Source organism: Pelobates fuscus, chromosome 3 (genome assembly GCF_036172605.1).
Source record: "Pelobates fuscus isolate aPelFus1 chromosome 3, aPelFus1.pri, whole genome shotgun sequence".
NCBI classification, from domain to species: Eukaryota; Metazoa; Chordata; class Amphibia; order Anura; family Pelobatidae; genus Pelobates; species Pelobates fuscus.
Window position 1 is genome coordinate 202,551,206 of NC_086319.1, and position 22,988 is coordinate 202,574,193.

Genomic DNA, 22,988 nt, shown 5'->3' on the forward strand with positions numbered 1-22,988 from the left:
TGTTTCCAGTATAATAATTGTTTAATTTTAGTTTGTGAATATTTAATTAAATTTTTTGTTCAACCTTGAAATTGATCTGTTTTTTTAAAGTGTTTAGCTTGGTTTTTAATACTATAGATGGGTTTTGTTTATTTAGTTTAGATATATTATAGAACTCAATATATAAGTCAGTCAGGGTCTTGCCATTAAGGACCCTCATTTTATGGGCTAATTTGATTAAATAACCACGCATAACAGCTTTATGTGTACACCAATTGTTTGCCGGTGATGTATCCGAGGAACTATTTTCTAACCAGAAATTTTTTAATAATTGACTTAATTCTTCTTTATTCTTTAAATCATTAAGAAGAGCATCATTTAGTCTCCATGTGGTGCGGGCCATAGGGGGTTTATTTCCAAGGTCCATTAATATGAGGCTATGGTCTGACCATAGACTCTCTCTAATTTCAATTGAGTTGCACAAAGATATCGAGTTTGCATCCAGGAGACAAAAATCAATGCGTGCAAACGTACCATGCACACAAGATTGATGAGAATAATCTTTATCAGTAGGATGTAGTAATCTCCATATATCATGGATATTATACTGTTGAGAGATGTTATAGAGTCTTTTAGCCTGCTTAATAGTTCTTTTATCACAAGGATTTCTAAAAAGATGCGTCTTATCCATTTTGGGATCACATATACAATTAAAATCGCCCGCTATAATTAAATGTCCCTTGGATACTTTATCGACTCGATCCATTATGTTCGCAAATTTAGTCATAGGATCGACGTTCGGGAGATAGACATTGACAAAAGTATAGGTCAATTTATCAATAGTACAGACAATAATTATGAATCTAGCTTCTGGGTCTAGTTCGATATATTCAATTTCCAAATCTAAATTACAGTTAAACACAACTGCAACTCCCCTTTTTTTATTATCTCTTAATGAAGCATGAATAATATTAGGATATTTATGCCCTCCCCATCTCTGTTTGATATCTTTGAGCCAGTGAGTTTCTTGTATGAATGCCACCTGTACATTGTGCTCATTAAGAGTGTTATACAGTCTTCTCTTTTTTTTGTTAGTATTCATACCCTGCACATTCAGAGATAGGAACCTAAGCATCTAGAGTTATCGGGGGTTCAACATATGCTGTAATATTCAGAATCCCGACATCCGGAAGCAGAAAAGCGTTAATATACTTAATTGTGATAACTTTATCGAAAGTATCATGTGCTCTCAAAAAAGGAAACAGACAGAAAAAAAAACACAAAAGACAGAAAAAAAGAACACCCCTGAAAAAACAGCAAAAAACACATACTTCGCCGAATCTCTGCGAATAAAATCGTAGTAGATCCAGCGTCAACAAACCACATAAAACAAAATTAAGAAGAACAGAGTTCTTTCTTCTCTTTTTTAGACCGTAAATTTCTGATTGTAGTAGAAATCAACGGAAACAATGCAGTAGTACTGCACCAAGAGGGGCAACCCATCAAAAAGCAGGAAGAGGGAAAAAAAAAAAAAAAAAAAAGAAACCAGCCTCTAGGGATCATGTAGTTTCTAAGAGATGAAGATAGCAAAATAACCTCATCCCGTATCCCATAAACAAGATTCCTTTTGTTTCGATTAATTTCACGGGACATGAGCGAAATACTTATCAGCTTATAATATATAGCCCTTTACATTGCATCCAAGTGGCATAGTATATGGGTACTGTATTCTGAATTGTCTGTTTATGCCAGCCACTCAGGAGTAAATAGGCAGGACCTTGCAAAATTTAACAAATAGAATAAATAAATAAACAGATAAATCATAGATAAATAACCACCACATTGCATCAGACACATTATCTAAAGTGTCCCCACAACTAGACCATAGCCATTACTTGAGTGTCCCCACCACTAGACCATAGCACATAGGGTCAGAGACATTATCTAGCATGTCACCCTTCTAGACCGTAGCCATTGCTCGAATTATTCTATAATAGTGCTATTGGATATATTATATTATAGTCCTCACCACACAACGATATCCATTAGTATAGATCTGTGAAATCCTTAACTATCAGTGTGTGCTTATATTATCTTTTATCAGAATATCTGTGCATATTGCACCTATCCTTATTGAATCACAATGTACACCTTATGTAGACCCATCAATAAATCCACCATAATAATTAACTTATTCTGTGATATCCCCATTTCACATACTATGTCATATTTAACACCGTGCCAAAATATCAACCATTATACATCTACAAGTTATCTCAAACCCATATGTCATTATATTTACATCCTCTCCATAAATCTCCACACAAACCTATCCCAAATTCTCTATAGTGTTGTTGAGTTGACTACAATAGTGATTATGTAATATTTCTCAATTAGCAAATCTTAACCCTACATCAGACCCGTAGTATATTTATCACATCATTTAAATCGTCCAAGTGAACTAAATTGTTTTATATATAAGTGCTTTACCTGTATTATCCAGTATTATCCCCCTATAAAATTATTAATTAATTGAAAAACCTATACATATCAATCATTGTTATATTTTATCGCCCTGACTGTGCATAAACCCCAGAAAAATATTTTTTGCATATCCTCTATGATAGTTTGGTTTAGGCTATTAGACATTAAGCAATGTCTGCTGATTAGTGTAACTTGCACAAAGAAACCAAAAACAAAAAAAAAAAACTGTGCATAATCCAACATATCCTCATTAAAGCACAATGTGTACATTGTGTAGACCCATCAATAAGTCCACCCTACTAAATTATTCTGTGATGACCCCATTGCCCATACTATGTCATATTTATCACCGTGCAGAAATATCAAACATTTTACATCTACAGAGTTATATCAAACCCATATATCATTATATTTACATCCAATCCATGAGTCTGCACACAGACCTGTGCCAGATTCTTTATAGTGATGTTGAGTTGACTAAAATAATAATTATATAATTTTTCTCAATTAACACATCTTAACCCTGCATAAGGCCCGTTGTATATTTATCACATCATTTAAATCATCCAAGTGAACTAAATTGTTTTGTGTAAGTGACTTTACATGTATTATCCTATAATCAACCCATATAAAATTATAATTTAAAAAACCTATAGATATCAATCGTTGTTCTATTTTATCGCTCTGGCTGTGCATAATCCCCAAATAGTATATATATATATTTTTTTTTTTTCCATATCCTCTATAATAGTTTGGTTTAGGCTATTAGACATTGAGCAATGTCTGCTAACTGGTGTAAATTATAAAAGGAAACCAAAAGGCAACCAAAGACAGAAAAGGATTGCAACACACACCCAGTGTGCAATTTATCTGTCGTTGACCCCCTACCTTAAACCACACTAGTTGGTTCAATTATTCTTTAATTAATTAACTATTCTCTTAATCCTCGTGATTGATCCCCCCCCTCCCTCCGACCCCACCCAGCTCTTGTATTCGCTATAGTAGTTTCTTGCCCCTCAACCATTCAAGTAAATCAGAATTTGAGTCAAAAGTCTCTCTTTTGTCTTCGTATGTCAGAGACAGCTTGAGTGGATATAGCCACCTATATCTTATGTTATGAGCTCTGAGAATTTGAGTTGCAGCGCTAAATAGTTTCCTATTTTGTCGTGTTTCAAACGATAAGTCTAAGATTAATTACACCCAATGGGGAAACCCTCCGTAAACAATTCTCCTGGCAACCCTGGCCCCATGAGAGTATCTCCCCTAACTCCCAATCAATAATAGGGTTATGTCTTTTTAACCATGGGTAACCCAGGACTATGGGAACAGAAGGGGATGAAATAAGCATAAGCGATAAGTTTTCCTCGTGTAAGATACCAACAGTTAAGCTAACTGGGATGGTCTCACGAGAGATAACAGGCTCAAGTAAAGGTCTACCATCTATGGCCTCAACGGCCAAGGGTGTATCCCTTAACTGGGATGGGATAGTGTGTTTAGTAGCAAAGGCTTGATCGATAAAATTCTCAGCAGCACCGGAATCTATCAAAGCCATGGTCCTTAGTACTCCCCTTTCCCAAGTTAAAGAAACTGGTAGCAGAAGCCTGTGATCTTTATAATTATGCGTAGAGGACAAAATAGAAACACCCAAGGCCTGTCCTCTAGAGAAACTTAGGTGCGAGCGTTTCCCGAACGATTAGGACAATTCAGGCGTAGGTGACCTCTGACTCCACAATACATGCATAATCCGTCCCTTCTCCTGTACTGCCTCTCCTCCTCTGAGAGGCGAGTATTGCCTATCTGCATAGGTTCAGGACATAGTGAGGTAGTGGAATCAGGACTTTGAAATGCGGGAGCTAATTTAAATGAAGGTCTAAGGTTCCTCTCTCGAGTGTTCTGTCTCTCTCTTAAACGCTCATCAATACGAGAAATGAATGAAATTAAATCCTCCAAATTTTCAGGAAGCTCTCTAGTAGCAACCTCGTCGAGGATTACATCTGATAGCCCATTCAAAAATACATCTATATATGCCTGCTCGTTCCACTTAAAGGACCACTCTAGTGCCAGGAAAACATACTCGTTTTCCTGGCACTAGAGTACCCTAGAGTACACATTTTACACATTTTATTACAGGTTTTATTACAGGTTGAACTCATGGGAATTGAAAAAAATATATACATTTATATAAGCAAATAGCAAATTACTAAAAAAAAAGTGAAAAAAGAAAGAGAAGGAAACCGCGCCCTTAGTGTAGATACGTAAAAATATACAAGTATACGTACACAATGGTAATATCAAGTAGTCTTCTTATACAATTGACCTCAAAGAAAACATAAAACATAGAAACAATAATAGTGTGGTATATCAGGTATAGTGGGTGGATAAATATATTATATTTATCCACCCACTATACCTGATATACCACACTATTATTGTTTCTATGTTTTATGTTTTCTTTGAGGTCAATTGTATAAGAAGACTACTTGATATTACCATTGTGTACGTATACTTGTATAATTTTACGTATCTACACTAAGGGCGCGGTTTCCTTCTCTTTCTTTTTTCACATCCATTTACTACAAGGTTGGGGTTCCTTGTACTGGTTACTGCTGCCACACCACCCTAAAAAATATATAGTGAGCGCCTAATCCACCAATACCTACATACTAAAAAAAAAGTATTGACATTTGTCTCACTATCCATCCATCGTGTTGTATATGGTATTTAGCTTTGAATTGTGTAGTAATGCACTTTTCTGCTTATCTGCACACAGGGCAGCTTACAGTGGCTACCACAGGACATGTGAATGGTAGCCCAGATTAACGGGCAACTGTCCCTTCAAAACTATGTTTTAATTTAATATAATATTCCTTTAATCAAGTTCTAAAGGAAATAGATTTTTTTAATGAAGTAGATAACATACAATGCATCCCTATGTTTAGTATACACAAACATTAACTTGCACCTTGGGTCAAACAGTGTTTAAAAACAAACAGTCTCTGTAGTCTTCCCTGTGTAGAACTAGGTTTCTTGGACCAGGGCTGTCTTTTATATCGATTGGACCCTGGGCAAGCAATTTGCTTGGGCCCCCTGGACCCTGTCCCCAACCCCTCACTCGCCCTGGCATGGCTTCATACCTTCCACACCAATACAGAGGAGGAAGTAAAGTAGAAATGGCCCAGGTGTAAGAATTTCTTGTGTCTGCCCTATTTCAAGGGTGGCCAAAAGGTAGATCCCCATCTGTCATGCAACTCCAACAATGCTTTCACAGCTGGGGCTCTACCATTTACCCATGCTTGCAGGGTTGTATTTAGCACTGAGCAGTGTTTGTGTATTTGAATGTATGCATGTTTTTGTATATTTGTGTGAATGTAGAGATGTGTTTGTATGTTGTTTTGGCGTTTGAATGCAAGCAGGCATTTATGTGTAGTGTTGGTTTTTGAATGCAGGCGTGTGCATTTATATATAATTTTGTTTTTTAAGACAGAGGTGTGTTTTCATGTAGTGTTGATGTTTCTATGCAGGAGTGTGTTTGTATGTAGTGTTGCAGTTTGAATACAGGGGTGTATTTGTGTGTAGTGTTGGCATTTGAATGCTGAGATGCAGTGGTGTATCCTGGTTTTGTGCTGCCCTAGGCAGGACAAAACTCAGACGCCCCCTCTCCCCCCGCGTGCCACCCCCACCCAACGCCTTCTAAATACACACACATTCACTGACAGATACGCATACACTAGCTAACAGAAACACACACTCACTAACAGACACACACACTCACAGGCAAACACACTCACAGACACACACGCAGTCAGACACACACACACACACACACTAACAGACACACACACACACTAACAGACACACACTCACTCACTAGCAGACACACACACACACACACACACACTAACAGACACACACACTCACACTAACAGACACACACACTCACACTAACAGACACACACACTCACACTAACAGACACACACACACACACACACTAACAGACACACACACACACACACACACACACTAACAGACACACACACACACACAGTCAGACACACACAGTCAGACACACACACTAACAGGCAAACACACAGTCAGACACACACACACACACTAACAGACACACACAGACAGTCAGACACACACACTAACAGGCACACACTCACTAACAGACACACACACTAACAGGCAAACACACAGTCAGACACACACACACACTAACAGACACACATTAACAGACACACACAGTCAGACACACACACACACACACACACAGTCAGACACACACACTAACATTAACATATATATATATTTTTATTTAACCTCCCCCCCAGCCTCCTTACCTTTGGGAATGCTGGGGGGTCTCTTTCTCCCTGGTGGTCCAGTGGCTGCCGGTCGGGCTGCTGGGCTGTTTGCTGGGCGGCGCCGGCGAGGGAGCTCTTCCTCTGAGCTCTCTGCTCAGCTCCCTCGCGCGCCGCCCGCAGAGTGAGGCTGGGAGCCGGAATATGACGTCATATTCCGGCTCCCAGCCTCACTCTGCGCGCGGCGCGCGAGGGAGCTGAGCAGAGAGCTCAGAGGAAGAGCTCCCTCGCCAGCGCCGCCCGCCAGACCAGCAGCCCGCCCTGCAACCAGGCCGCCCAGCATGTCTGTTAGCCGCAAGGCTAACAAGACATTTGCCCTGGGCATTTGGGGGCGGCGTTTTTTACCGCCCCCTGGAAAATGCCACCCAAGGCAAATGCCTTGTTTGCCTCGCGGCTAAAACGTCCGTGCTGAGATGTATGCACATATACACGTACACTGCCACACACTATGATAAACATACACAGACAGATACACATGCAGCTTTACATATCTACACACTGACACAGAATGCAGATATACAGACACATATACACATACTGGCACACATACAGTTGCATACACACAGATACACAACTTGACATACATGCAGATACATATATACACACACTGACAACATACAGATACACATGCTGACAACATACAGATACACAGCATGACAACATACAGACACAAATACACAGATACACAAACTGACACAGACACACACAACCTAATACACACACTGGCACACATACAGACACACAGATACAAACACTAACACATGCCGATACACATACACACAGATACAAACACTGACACATGCAGATACACAGATACACACTGACTCTCATGCAGATACACAGAAATACACATACTGACTACATACAGATACACAGACATATACTGACAAGCATACTGACACCCACAGACAAGCATACTGACACCCTCAGACAAACATACTGACACACACAGACAGACATACCGACACACACAGACACACACAAAAACAGACATACTGACACATACACAGACACACACAGAAACAGACATAAGTGAAGCTCCTTTTCAATGTTTATATTCAAAACTGGCTTCAAAAATGTATATGTTAAAACTTTATATAAAAATGTTACAGAGCTCCTGTATTCTGACGATGTACCTCTGCTAAGTTCTTGTGACAAAAACAGACTTTAATGTGTCCCATGACACAAGATGCAGAGCCTCCCCCCATGCTGAGATATCTGCATGAAAGTTGTTGCTGTTTGCACCAAGAAAGAAGCTGGTTGTCTTTTTCGTTGCTGTAAATATCCAAGATCTGCTTTAATGTGAATGCTGGTGGATAAAGGGACTCCAAGCCCAGGTCATAGCACTTAGTATAGTGATCAGCTGTGCAAGTTAGTGGAAGTACCCAATGACGATATTAGTAAAGATTCTTTGATATATTCCTCCATGACAAGGTTTTCTCGAGGAGACAAAGGATACACCCTCCCTTTGGGAGGTATAGCGCCAGGTAACAAATCAATAGCACAATCGTAGGGTCTCTGAGGCGGTAACTTTTCAGCCTCCCTTTTATCGAAGAGAGACTTAAGAGACATGTACTGAGGTGGTATAACAGTAGACAAAGGAGGAGTAGTAGGAACGTTAATAGAATTTAAAGGGGTGATTTTAACGATACAAGACTCTTGGCAAGCATCACTCCAAGATACTATTTGTCCTGACTCCCAGTCAAAAGTGGGATTATGAAAACGCAACCATGGGTACCATAACACGATGTGAGAGAAAGGAGAAGTGATAATCTGAAACCGAATGGTTTCTGAGTGTAACGACCCTGTAGACATATGCAACGGTTCAGTTTCATGTGTGATAATAATGGTCTACCATCTATGGCCTCAATGGCCAAGGGTGTCTTCTTCTCTCTAATGGGTATGTTGTGTTTTTTAACAAAGCTAGAATCTATGAAGTTCTCGACCGCACCGGAATCAACCAGGGCTAGTATGTTCCCTACTATGCTATTTTTTTTCAAGATGCAGGGAGACAGGGAGAAGCAATCTGTTAAGAGGCAAATGTGGGGACTCAGATGTCACACCCAAGGCCAGTCCCCTATACGGTCTTAGGTGCGATAGTTTTCCGGACGCACAGGACATTCCTGTCGCATATGGCCCTTCCTACCACAGTACAGGCAAAGTCCCTCCTTTCTCCTATACAATTTTTCAGCATCCGAGAGTTTAGCAACCCCTAATTGCATGGGATTAGCAACTCTAGGAGTATTAAATGTAACAAGGCATCTATTCCTGGTCTTGGTATATAGCCTGTCATGAATCCTATTGTCTATATCGATGAGATAGTCGATGAGATCTTCTAAGGGTACAGGAAGATCCCTGGCCGCTACCTCATCCAATATAGTTTCAGATAGACCTTCCATGAACGCAGTAGTCAGCCCATTGTTGGTCCAATCTACCTGTGAAGCAAGGGTATGGAACTGAATAGCATAATCGGCAACAGGCTTAGATCCCTGTTTAATTCTCATTAACGCCCTGGCGGCATTCTTCAACCTTTTAGTTGTGTCAAAGGTTCTACGAAAAGCCGTAAGGAAGCTATTGAAATCATGCACCATAGGTCCATTAGCCTCCCAAATATGATTTGCCCACTCAAGTGCTTTATCTGTAAGTTGGTGCATAAGGAAACCAACCTTAGACCTATCAGTAGGAAATGAACATGGATACATTTCAAAGTGGAATTCCACTTGATTAATGAATCCACTGCATGTCTTGGCATCCCCTCCATACCTGGGTGGAGGGGTTAGATGTGCAGAAGCATTAGGCATGGTAGATGTGTCTGGTACAAGGGGTGCAGGAGGAGCTGGTACAGGTACCGGAGCCATTCTGGATAAGAGTGTCTGGATGGCCTGAGCCATCTGATCCATACGATGATCCTGCTCTACAAATCTAGCCTCATGAGAAGCCATTTGCTGACCTAAATCTGCAGGGTCCATGGCCCTATCGTAATGTCACGGTAGTGTACCCCAACACGCAAGATTTAGTCCAACAAGAGACAAGATAAAGCAGATACGTCTTACCGGGCCTTAGAATGGCCAGGCTTGACGTAGTACAGAGAAGTGACAGAGTCAGGAACGAGCCGAGGTCAAGGGAACAGAGAGACAGCGAAAACAAGAACTGGTACACAGGAGTCAGGAAGCCGGCAAACAAGACAAAGCAGGGATAAAGAGAAAAACGGAGTCAGATACGAAGCCAAGGTCATGCACAAAAAAACACTACTGAACAATACAAGCACTAAAGGGAACTGAATCAGAAACCACGATAAGGCAGGGAGCTGAGGGAAAGGAAATACCCTAGTGTTCAATTTGATTGGCCCCTGTCATATCCACGCCCCCAAAACGTGAGTGTATGGGGAATGTGGAATGACATGGGCCATTGGGAGACCGTTTCACATTTCGGCTCCCACTGTCCCTTTAAGACGCGCGGCGCGCTCTTAGAGCCAGGCGGGGCACGTAGATGCAGGACCGCGCGCGGCGGGAACAGAGGACCTCGGCCGGCCCCTGGAGAGGGTAAGTACCGCTACACTCTGTTACTGGGATCCCTGAACAAATTAGACACAGGACACACAATTCCAAAAGTAACTATCATACACAGCTTTAAATGGACACTATAGTCACCTGAACAAATTTAGCTTAATGAAGCAGTTTTGGTGTATAGAACATGCCCCTGCAGCCTCACTGCTCAATCCTCTGCCATTTAGGAGTTAAATCCCTTTGTTTTTGAACCCTAGTCACACCTCCCTGCATGTGACTTGCACAGCCTTCCATAAACACTTCCTGTAAAGAGAGCCTTATTTAGGCTTTCTTTATTGCAGGTTCTGTTTAATTAAGATTTTCTTATCCCCTGCTATGTTAATAGCTTGCTAGACCCTGCAAGAGCCTCCTGTATGTGATTAAAGTTCAATTTAGAGATTGAGATACAATTATTTAAGGTAAATTACATCTGTTTGAAAGTGAAACCAGTTTTTTTCATGCAGGCTCTGTCAATCATAGCCAGGGGAGGTGTGGCTAGGGCTGCATAAACAGAAACAAAGTGATCTAACTCCTAAATGACAGTGAATTGAGCAGTGAAATTGCAGGGGAATGATCTATACACTAAAACTGCTTTATTTAGCTAAAGTAATTTAGGTGACTATAGTGTTCCTTTAATTTTACTTGGGATTAGCCCATATGCTCATTACATCAAACTTGCTGTGACAAACTTTATAAAATACAAATGACCAAAACATGTCAGAAAACATACAGGAATTTATAATAACATAATAACATATGTATAGATGGGGAAAATAAGAATTCACACAAAATATCCCGCATAATGCATAATATTGTTGCTATTCAGGGAGTGCATATAGCTGTTTCCCTACAACCAACAGATGGCACTATACAGGCTCCACAGACAAATCCACCTAGTTGATTGAGAGAATCAGCAGGACAGGAGCGCGCATAAAACATTTAAAAAAAACTACTTTACACACACCCTGCACCCACAATGGGAACAGGGTGAGTGAAAGCAACACTATAGTCACCAGAACAACTACAGCTTATTGTATTTATTCTGATGAGTATAATCATTCGCTTCAGGCTTCTTGCAGAAAACACTCTCTCCTCCCCAGACCTCTCCCCTGCCGTCCTGCAACGTGTCACTGCTTGCCTTTCTTCCATCTCTGATGGGATGTCCTCCTGCTTTTTGAAACTCAATCTCTCTAAAACTGAACTCCTTTTCTTTCCTCCTCCTAATACTGATCCCCCTCTTTTGCTCTCCCTTCAAGTGAGTGGTACCTACATCAGTCCATCCTTGCAAGCGCGCTGTCTTGGCGTCATACTTGATTCTGGCCTCACATTTGAGCCTCACATCCAGTCTGTTACCAAATCCTGTCGTTTCCACCTTAAAAACATAGCCCACATTCGGCCCTTTCTTGCACTAGATGCTTCTAAGGAGCTTGTCCATGCTCTAGTAATCTCTCACATGGATTATTGTAACTCTCTCCTAATAGGTCTTCCCACAAGTCGTATTGCAGTCTGTAATGAATGCTGCCGCCAGACTGATTTTCCTCTCCTGTCAATTCTCTCACACCTCTCCCCTATGTCAGTCCTTACATTGGCTTCCTGTATCCTATAGGAGTCAATTCAAAGTACTAATCCACACCTATAAAGCATTGACCAATTTTAGCCCCTCCTATATTTCTTCACTGATCCGCAGGTATGCCCCTTCTCCATCTCTCCGCTCTTCCCATGGCCTCCCGTCTGCTGCTTGCACCCGTACAGCCAACTCACGCTTGCAGAACTTCTCGAGGGTGGCTCCTTTCCTTTGGAATAGCCTGTCATGACCATCAAGCTCTCCCCTCGTCTCCAATCATTTATAAAGTGCCTCAAAACCCATCTTTTTAGGAAAGCTTATGGCCTCCCAGAGTAACTCCACCTCACATACCTGTCCCTTGCTCTCTCCTAAAGGGCAGCACTCTATTCTCTCCTCCTGCTCTGCTTCACTACACCTTGTTTAAATGCTACCTCCTGTCCTGTTTGGTTTTTACGCCCCGCCACCTCCTATAGACTGTAAGCTCATTTGAGCAGGGCCCTCTTCAACCTATTGTTCCTGTAAGTTTTTGTAATTGTCTCATTTATTGTTAAATCTCCCCCTTTGATAATATTGTAAAGCACTACGGATTATGCTGGCGCTATATAAATAGCAGTAATCATAATAATATTTAGAGAAAAGGCAGTGCATATATTACAGCCTAGGGATACCTCCACTGGCCACTCCTGAGATGTCTACTAGAGGTGCTTCCTGGGGCAGTGCTGCACAGTAATAACATTATTTTCCACAACAGTTTCTTAAATGTGTATGGTACCGTTTTGGGGTAAATGTTATGTCTGATGATTGTCCAAATTCATATGATTAATTTGCTTTTGGACATTTCAGATTTTTAATTAAGTAGAATTGTTCTGAATTGTTGTTGCACTCATTCAAGTTTTTTACCAGCCCAAGTATATTGGTATATGAACTCATCAAAATTCACTGTTTAGTAGGTAATGCTGTTATTTTCATTGCTGTGCTAGTAAACTCCCATTTCCTTGCTGATATGAAAAGGAGGAGCAAAATCCAGAACTGACCAGGCTCACTGGTAAGTACAAAAAATAGGGAGATAATTCTAATAAATTCTCGTAACCTATCAAGATCAGGCTTGGAAATAGATTGTTACATTTGTGTAGCACAGTTTGCAGTTTATATTCCCAGCTAAATCTTGGTGTCAGATTTAGTGATCTATGGAATGTTTGCATTTTCAGGATGAAACTGGTGCGTTCCAGAAGAATGAATACAATTTAACTGTTTGTATGGATGAGTCTTTTGTCTTATTCATTTAAGCATTAGAAATTCCCTAAATATGTTTTTTTTTAAATGTTATGTTAGAATTATAAATATATAACTTTACAGATAATAACTTGATACTTTCTCTTTTACAATTTTAAACAACAGTATTATTTAAAATATGACTTACTGCCAATAAATGTGACACATTTACTACAGTTTATAAAGGAGAAATGTTTTTTAAAAAAATGTTTTTATGTTATAAGATTAAATATTTAATGAGTTGGAAAGCAAATTCAGAGTATTGAGTTTCTAGGAAAATATAATTAAGATTCTTGACTTGAGAGGGTATCAATCTCCAAAACAAAAAGTAGCAATCTGTGATTTACACATTTTTAAACATGTACAGTATAATCACTGTAAAGCTAACCACAGACGGACAATTTGTTTACGTTGTTATCCTTTCTCCTTTTGTCCTTAAGCTCTGTTTTGGTATGTTTGTATACTGACTAGGGTCTCTAAAAGGTAAATGGATAATGTAGCCTTGAAATCTTTGCTCACTAGAGAGATATTAACAATAATTAACTGATTAATCAAGGGCGAATTGAATGGGACTGAATGATAGGCAAGCTGTTTGATTTTTTTGACAGTTCTCTTGTGCTTTGCTTTGTTTTGGATTGACTGCTAACTGCCTATTGTCTTTATAAAAAAAAAAAAAAAATAACACAGACATGGCATACTGTGCCTAAAGAGGTACCAGCTAATCTTAACCAATGAACAAAAGAGTAAAATGCCTAATAACATTATTATACATAACAGGTCAAATCGTGTAATCAATATGGCTTCAGAATACAGTCTACTACCACAAAAAAAAATATTCTTAAATGCCAACAGTATTCCTGTCTTACTAAAGCATTTACGATGAGTGTCTTGGTAGGTCCAACCCGCAATCTATGATTCCGTAGCTCTATGTCATTAGCTACATAGCTGCTCCTAAAAAGGAGATATGCCTGGATAGTGTCAGTAGTGCCCTACTTGCATAAGTTATACAAATATACAGTACAGTATTGATATAACATTGGAATCAAAAAGAAAAGAAAATCTGTACCCGTAATAGCCACACTCCTAGTCTTTGATAAATGGTGAGTATGATAATCCCTTCTTTAGACCAAGGGGATAGAGAGTCTTCAGGCAATAGCTCCAAAAGCACTCTCTTCTGATCTTCTCCTCAATTTTTATCTAAATTGTCCCTGTTTTGGTACAATTTTACCAACTGAATGCTAGAGAATCTCAAACCATTGGGGTTGCCGTTGTGTTGTTGTTTAAGATGCCTTGACATAGGGGTCTCAATCTGTTTGGTTGCCCTAGCTGAATTTTCCTGTTTCAACATCAAACGTTTAAAGGTACAAAACAAGTCACATGTTAACAAATGTGACAATTGTATTGCAATTGAAGAACGACTTCACATAGAACTCTTATGTGTTGCCACTACTAGAGATGCACTTCAACTTTTTGTAACAACTGCATACCTTACATTTCCCACAGAAATAGGTACCTGGTACCTATATTTGATAGCCAATTACTCAGTGACATTCTCAGTTGAAAATGACTATATAAGAGTAGATCACTTAGATTCCTTCTTGCAGTGACAGATACATATGGAGAGAGTACATCCTTCAGCTGACTATCCTGAGTCAATAAAGGCCAGAATCTCCCAAGATTGTTCTTCACAGGATCCCACACAGCATTAAATATAGCGATACATCTCAGTTGCTTATTTTGTTTAGGTGTGGATTGTAAATGTTCATCAATAAGAATCTGTCTGTCATACGCGCTCTATTGTTCTGTCAGTCCCGTCATAGGTGCCCTTAAAGGCATCTATTTGCAAAGCTCTTTTTCTCTGAACATCATTGTGGCTTTGATTGTAACTGAGTCAACATCTAACAGAACCCTGTGTGCTCCCTCCCGCCTCCCTCTATTGCTTAAATCAATATTTAAAAAAATCCACTCCCTCTCTCTTTGCCTTTCCTCTCAGGCTCAGAGTGTGCACCCATACTCTGAGCCAGTGAAACGATACAATGAAAACTTCTCTTTGAGAAGCATTTGATTGGACTTCCCAAAGGCAGAGATGAATGCAGATGAAGACAGGAGAGCCACGCTAGAAGCTTCACCCAGAACTGTATTACAGGTAAGTTTAAAGTTTATTTTTTTCAGGTTTCAGGGGTGGAGGGGGGGGTGGAGGGGGGGGGGTTGGGGGGGGGTGGAGGCTGAAATTAGCAAGGAGGCTGGATGGGGCGGGGCCAAATGCTGCCTTGGTCATTCAGTACCTTCTCATAGAGATGGATTGAATCAATGTATCTCTATTAGATACATTGTGCAGCACTGTCCCAGGAAGCACCTCTAGTAGCCATCTGAGGTTTCTATGAAAAGGCAGTGTTTCCATGAAAATGCCTGCAGGGAATGATTATACTCGCCAGAACAACTACATTAAGCTGTAATTGTTTTGATGACTATAGTGTCCCTTTAACCTTGTAACACCCCCTGGCTTTCAGGCAGACAATAGGTCTTGTTATTTTCTGGTTTGGTTAGCTCAGTGGAGCTAAACTCAAGAGGCAGCAATTCCCCAGAACACCTGCCTTGCATTGAACTGCATTGGGAAGTCTGTGATTGGACAGCCACAGAATGTCTGGGTGGGTTAGAAGGAGAAGGCTTAAAAAGGCTGCAAATGAAAGAGATACCTCAATGCAAACATGCTTAATTAAATGTATGCATGTTTTCATTGGGGGTATATCTATATTTTTCCAGTCAAATATCCCTTTAAAGAGGCACTGTCACCCCCTTGAAAAATTAGTATTTCATAAAGATATAATCTTTATGAAATACTCTTTATGACTGTGTTGGAATTTCACTGAAAATCCAATCCAGTCAAAAGACATACAGAGACAAAGTAGGTACTACTCTATGTATTTCTCCTCTGCCTGACTTTCATATACTCAGGGCGGAGTCTAAGTGTCAATCCCGACAGCCATCAACAGTCATGGTTGCCGGGAATTGGCTGTCTCTATGGAGGATCCTGCGACTATATCACCATTGAGGGTCTATGCGAATTCGGAAAACTCCCCAGGTCATGACAGTGCCACAATAAGCTACATTTCTCCATGGATCAACAAGCTGTAAATATAATATAATTTGTATCATATGTATCTTAATGTTTCATGATTTTTGTTTCTTTTCTTGTTTTGTTCTGTTTATTTATTTTCCTATACAATACTCGGTCCTTAATAATGTTTATGGTACCTGATTAGTTCTTACTTTGATGCCTTCACTAACCTATAAATATGATACAATGTATTTGTTGTCGCTTTACACCGGTTGTACTATTTATGCTAATTTGATTGTATATTGTGAATGCTTTGATGAATAAATTTTTTTTTTAAAGGGTCAAATTTAAAGAAAAGCCAGTGACACACATTGTTAAAGGTTAATTACTTAGACCACCAACCATCTTTGTAGAACATGTATTTAAATCTAGATATTGGCAATAGCAGAATTGGCAATTATGGTTTGCAGAATGGTTAGCAAAGTCATAGCTGGGGGGCGGGGCCTGACCTCCATGCTGACCGGTCGCAGGCTGGAGAGGCATCTGATAAATCGGATCAAATTTGGCTAAAAACTTAAGCTATTTCGGCATATTGTGTGACCTGAAGCCATATCTAGTGTCCGGGCTGAGGCTGGATCCACCGCGGGCCCTGAGATCGGGAGTGCCAGAGCCCCCTGTGGGTGAAATGGGACTTCGGGGTCTGCGGCCTATGCGGGTGGAGAGCAGGACGGACGGCCGCCGTCCTACTTGCGAACCTGACTGCCCCGCAACAGCCTTGTGATGCACCTCACAGGCCTCGCCTCCCCCCCACATGGACCGGGGGGGGTTATCTCGGTCCCCACCGGAGGGAACCCTTGCCCTACAAAGCCCAACATCGGACCTGCCTGACGGCGCACACCACGAGCTGGGCCTCTAAAATGGCGGCAATGCGGCATGTACCACAATACACAACCTTATGCGAACGCAGGCGAAAACAACCCACGGAGCTACATCCTCACTAGAGAAAAGCCCGCATATACTCATGCCATCTACCTGCATGGGAAATGGGATAGGGAAAGAGGTGGAGGACACAGGTGGCGAGCGCCGCCCTCGGAAGCGCCACTCACCTGATAGCCCTGAAACTGGGCCTGAAAAAAGGCCGACCGAAGCGACCCACACGTGGCACCTCCGGTAAATCCGAGCTGGCATCGAAGCAAAGACGCACATCAACAACGCTCATCACTCGCCCACATTATGAGACCCTCATGCACGGACCTCCACACCTCTTCACCCAATGAAGATTGCTGACACCAGCCTCGGACTTGCCGACCACACAGAGCCCCCTATGCAGTTTCACAACATCGATGGAACAAACAACACTCTGGGGACAGTAACAGGCATAAGGACAGGCCCAACAACGGTGGTTTTACTTTTTACTTTTTTCACACCTTATCATTTTTACTTCTATTCTTCCTGAATGGCTCTGGACTGCGATACCCTTTTGTGTAGGTGACAGACTGCCATCATACCACTCATGGAGAGATCCGGTACTGACTGTTACTGGCATGGCTCGCTTTGGGCTCCCATGTCCACCGCAATCACACCGGACAACCCTATGCTGCATACACCAACCCAAGAAGTCCAGACCAGCCGGGGTGGAATACTGCTGTGGCACCACTACTTGCAGGATCTCATAGGTTAACAATGTGTTTGAAGCTTAAACCATTCAGCATAGTATACCATCTACCAAACATATAGGCTTGATGTCATTCATTTAACTCATCTGTGTACCTAGCTAGACATGTAATTTTAAAAAGGATAGGTGTAAGACTAATCAGCCCAGATATCTATGTATGGAATGCATGTCCCTCTCTTAAGCACAGGCAAGCGTAGTTCAGCGTGTTCATACTACTAATACTTACTTTAAGCTACTGAGTCAAATTTGTTTATACATGTTAGTTGCATTGCATGCTTAAAAGCTCAAGCTACTCGAGAACCTAAACAATTGCTAAAATGTTACTTTAACTAAATTTGTGCCTGACTATCATTTACCACAACCTGTAATGCAAATGTTCAATATTGTACCTTGATGTCGCTGTTGTGGTGCACCAAAGCTTGTAATTACTCTTATGCACACCAAAAATAAAGAATAAAAAAAACAAAAAACAAAAAAAACAAAGTCATAGCTCAGCTCTACCTGGCTAATTTAAAGGGACACTATAGTCACCTGAACAACTTCAGCTTAATGAAGCAGTTTTGGTGTATAGAACATGCCTCTGCAGCCTCACTGCTCAATCCTCTGCCATTTAGGAGTTAAATCCCTTTGTTTATGAACCCTAGTCACACCTCCCTGCATGTGACTTGCACAGCCTTCCATAAACACTTCCTGTATAGAGGCCCTATTTAGGCTTTCTTTATTGCAAGTTCTGTTTAATTAAGATTTTCTTATCCCCTGCTATGTTAATAGCTTGCTAGACCCTGCAAGAGCCTCCTGTATGTGATTAAAGTTCAATTTAGAGATTGAGATACAATTATTTAAGGTAAATTACATCTGTTTGAAAGTGAAACCAGTTTTTTTTTCATGCAGGCTCTGTCAATCATAGCCAGGGGAGGTGTGGCTAAGGCTGCATAAACAGAAACAAAGTGATTTAACTCCTAAATGACAGTGAATTGAGCAGTGAAATTGCAGGGGAATGATCTATACACTAAAACTGCTTTATTTAGCTAAAGTAATTTAGGTGACTATAGTGTTCCTTTAAGTTTATCCTGCCCTGCTATTTTGCTTCCAATACACCCTAGATAAGGATGTGTTTGCCCTCTGCTTAGCTGCTAACCTCCAGAAAGACTTAATAATGTTTCATGTTTTTAGTTGCGTACACGTATATTAGTAAATAACCATGAGCATAAGTTTTATTAAGTGATAATAACTTACAGACACATATATAAAGTATATAATATAGTGTGCAGGGAATTATATATTTTGAAGTGAATAAAATAAAGCTAATGATCTTCATATAAGACAGTATATAAAAGGTAAAGTGTTACACAGTGAGTCCAGCAACATCCTTCTCTAAAATATACTAGCCAATGAAATTGTTTCGTTTTGTACCACTCTTTGGAATACATTGAATGAAATGTCTATTATACTCAATACTTTTTGCTTAATAAACTTGATTTTGCATACAGATATGCTATCCGTGTGTACTAATTTCTTCTCCCAGCTAGCTGCCTGTCAAAGCTCACCACGAACTGTCCTGCTCAGACCCAGGACTTCTCCCTAGTAGTAGTAGTTTATGAGGACTTGATCTCTGGTGTCCCCAGGTGTGGAAAACTAAAGAGCAAAACCAGGATGGGCCTTGAATATGAGACTGTTTCACCAAACCTAGGACTTTTGAAAGATATACTAACGTTCAGGAAAGCTCTCTACATGAAAACTTTCAATGCTCAGCATTATTTGAAAAATTATTTTTTAAAATCCATCCTGATAGAAATTAGGGCTGTCCTAATTCGAATTTTCTGTTAAACCTCAATTTAGTTTCCTGAGTTCCATGTTTACTTTCAAGTTACCTGTGTTAACCTCCAAGTGCTTGTAAGAATTCCTTTTCTACTGGGAACTCCTGTTATCTATTTCCTGGATAACCTGCCTCTTATTATACCTGCCACTTACGAGACTTTAACCTGTAGATATCTTTATACAGTAAAATCAACCTCCCTGTACATTCTACAAAAGATCTCGACTTTAGTTTTTTGAGTTGCTGGACTTGAATAATATCTTTCCGTGTTAAACCTGGAATTGTTTTATGGACTTTTCTTATACCTGCTATTTCTGTTCTACTTTGGAATTACAGTTAGGCAGTTTTTTATCTGCCACCTTGATCTTTATTTTGAATACTCTTCATTCCCTCTGGATTCCACAAGACCTGTGTTTTGCATCCTTTTAAAGAGAAGTACCCCTGCAGGTCTAAAACAAATTCCTTAGGGATTTGGGATAGTGCAGAAGTAGCGTTTCTAGTTTTGTTGTATGTATTGGGGCTGTGGTTTAGTATAGTCACTGCTGCCCAGGAGTAGTGGGAATTTGAGCACAGGGCTTAGTTTTGCATGTTTCTAAATGCTTTTGTATTACACAAACATATTACAATGCTTCTGCCAGCCCCATGTTTTCTATATTAACGTTTAGTAAGTGTGTAGGGATTTAGACAAATTTCCCTCTCTGTCTCCTTAGAGATTTTACCTTTTAGCTAAAGGCAGCAAGGTGAATTGTTAGTGTAGGACTCACTTAAGAGATTTTCTTTGATGTGGCAGGAGAGCAGACACTTTAATTGCCATTGAAGTGATATTAAAAAGCCTCCAGTATTTAAATATGCATAGGGATTTGGGATAGTGGACAAGGAACTTTTTTTGTTTATTATTGTACGTATTGGGGCTGATGTGTACTATACTCATTGCTGCCACCCGGGAGTAATGTTAGTTTGAGCACAGGGCTTCCTTTTTGTATGTTTGTAAACAGAATTCCTAAGTACCCCTAAATTCTAAATTAACTGATATTTAACACTGCGTCTGACACACACACAGTTACAAACAGGGGAAACTGGCACACACACTCACACACAGAGAACACTGACACACACGCTTACTGACAGACACACTCTCACTGATATGACACACACTCAGGGCCGGTGTAAGGATTTTTTCCGCCCTAGGCGAAAAAAGTTTGGCTGCACCATTCATTCCACCCACTTATGCAGACTTACATACACTGACCCATACACAAACACACCGACCCATGCAGACACACACTGACTCATAAAGACACACACACTGACCCATACAGACACACCGACCCATGCAGACACACACTGACTCATAAAGACACACACACTGACCCATACAGACACACGCTGACCCATGCACACACAGAGACCCATACACACAAACAGACCCATACATACAAACACACACTGACCCATGCAGACACATGCTGACCCATATACAGACCGATACATTCACACACACACTGACTCATAAAAACACACACACTGACCCATACACATACACTGACCCATGCAGACACACACTGACCCATGCAGGCACACAGAGACCCATACACACACCTATACATACATACACACACAGACTCATGCATACACACACACACACAGACTCATGCATACACACACACACACAGACCCATATATACACACACACACACAGACCCATATATACACACACACACACAGTCCCATACATACACACACACACAAAGACCCATACATACACACATACACGCACACACAGACCCATACATACATACACACACACACAGACCCAAGCAGACTGACATACACAAACATACTGACTGAAACATACTGACACACATTCTATGAAACACACTGTGCATTCTCTCTTATCTTCATTGCACTTTGCTCTTCATTCCTGTTTTCTTTACTGCGCCCGGCGGCCGTCCATTTTTTCCCAAGCCCCATTTCCTGTTATTCTCCCACCCATTTGTCCCCAAGGGTCAGGAGCTAGTGAATGAAGCGACCTTGCGCTGCTGCTGTGCTTGACTGGGAGAGGGGTCCTGACTTAGCAGGCTGTGGTGAATGCCAGACCGACGTTCTACCGGGCGCTAGTCAACACATAAGTGCTCCCTAGTGCCCGGTAATGTGGCCGGCGGCCGCCACGGCCTGCTATATATAATCAATCCCACTTGATAGGGGGCGGCCAGACAAGCAGTAAAGCCACTGCTGGTGCCCCCCTAAGTAGGTACCCTAGGTGGCCGCCTACTTAGCCTAAAGGACACAACGACCCTGCACACACTGACAGAAATACTTACTGATACACAAATTCACTAACAGACTCCGCTCAGACACTCTACCTTTGGGGGAGCTGGAATGGATCCTTTCTCAGGAGTGCAGTGGGAATCTTTTACCTGGGGGTCTAGTGGGGATCCTTTCCCTGGGATCCAGTGTTAGATTTGTGTAATCTTCGTGCTCTTCCAGCACCAATCTATCGTGCTCTGTTTAGTGATGTCAGGGCTGGAGTATACAGGTATCACCATAGAGCACTCGAGGGAGTAGTTCTGGAAGCTCTTGAACAGTATATCTTCCAAAATGCCTCCGCACTACCTCCACCTCCATACTAACCCCAGCTGGCCAGCTCTTGGCGTACCCCCTTCCTGGGGTGCATGTAACCCATCGGGTACGTGCAACACAGGTTGAGAAACTGTGCACTAGAGGAAGACCCCTCTTCATCTCTTTACTCTATACAGCAAACAAGGTACTGTTGCTCTATTTTCTGGGGGACCTTCTAATCGCAATCATAAAGTACAATTCAAACTTCTGTTCAATGTCTGTACTTGTATACCTTTTTATTCCCGGCTTTGTATATGATTCAATTTACTTTTGTGTTAAAGTCAGGGCCCTAGTGCAAGAAATTCTAAAGGATCCCCCTTTTCCCCCCATGTGTATGTGCATGTGGGAGTGGGTAGCAAACTGTGATGTGTGTGTTGAACTTGCTAACTGGAATGTATGTGGGTTTGACTGAGTGGGATGTGGGCGATCCAAGCTGACTGCAATATTTATGTATGGGGTTTGGATGCGTGGAATGTGTGAGATTGTTTGAGTGGGATGTGGGATGTGTGTGGGTTTGTCTGTGGGAGGATGCATAGGAAGCTTCTCCTCAGATTTTTGTTCTCACGTGATAAAGTATGAATAAAAAATCAAAAGTGCATTATATTACCCCTTCCTGA

At 41.0% G+C, this 22,988-nt stretch overlaps 1 protein-coding gene across 2 annotated transcripts in view; it reads left to right on the top strand.

Moving 5' to 3' along the window:
* LOC134601004 (leukotriene C4 synthase-like) overlaps nt 1-22,988 on the top strand; it is a 202,012-nt gene that overhangs the window by 112,674 nt on the left and 66,350 nt on the right. Inside the window, exon 1 of one of the 2 annotated variants that reach the window (XM_063445417.1) lies at nt 15,173-15,349. The exons of the other annotated variant lie outside the window; for it this stretch is intronic. The gene's annotated coding sequence lies outside the window, so the exon portion shown is untranslated. Of the gene's footprint in view, nt 1-15,172; nt 15,350-22,988 lie in introns of those variants that run through there. 2 annotated transcript variants of the gene reach the window in all.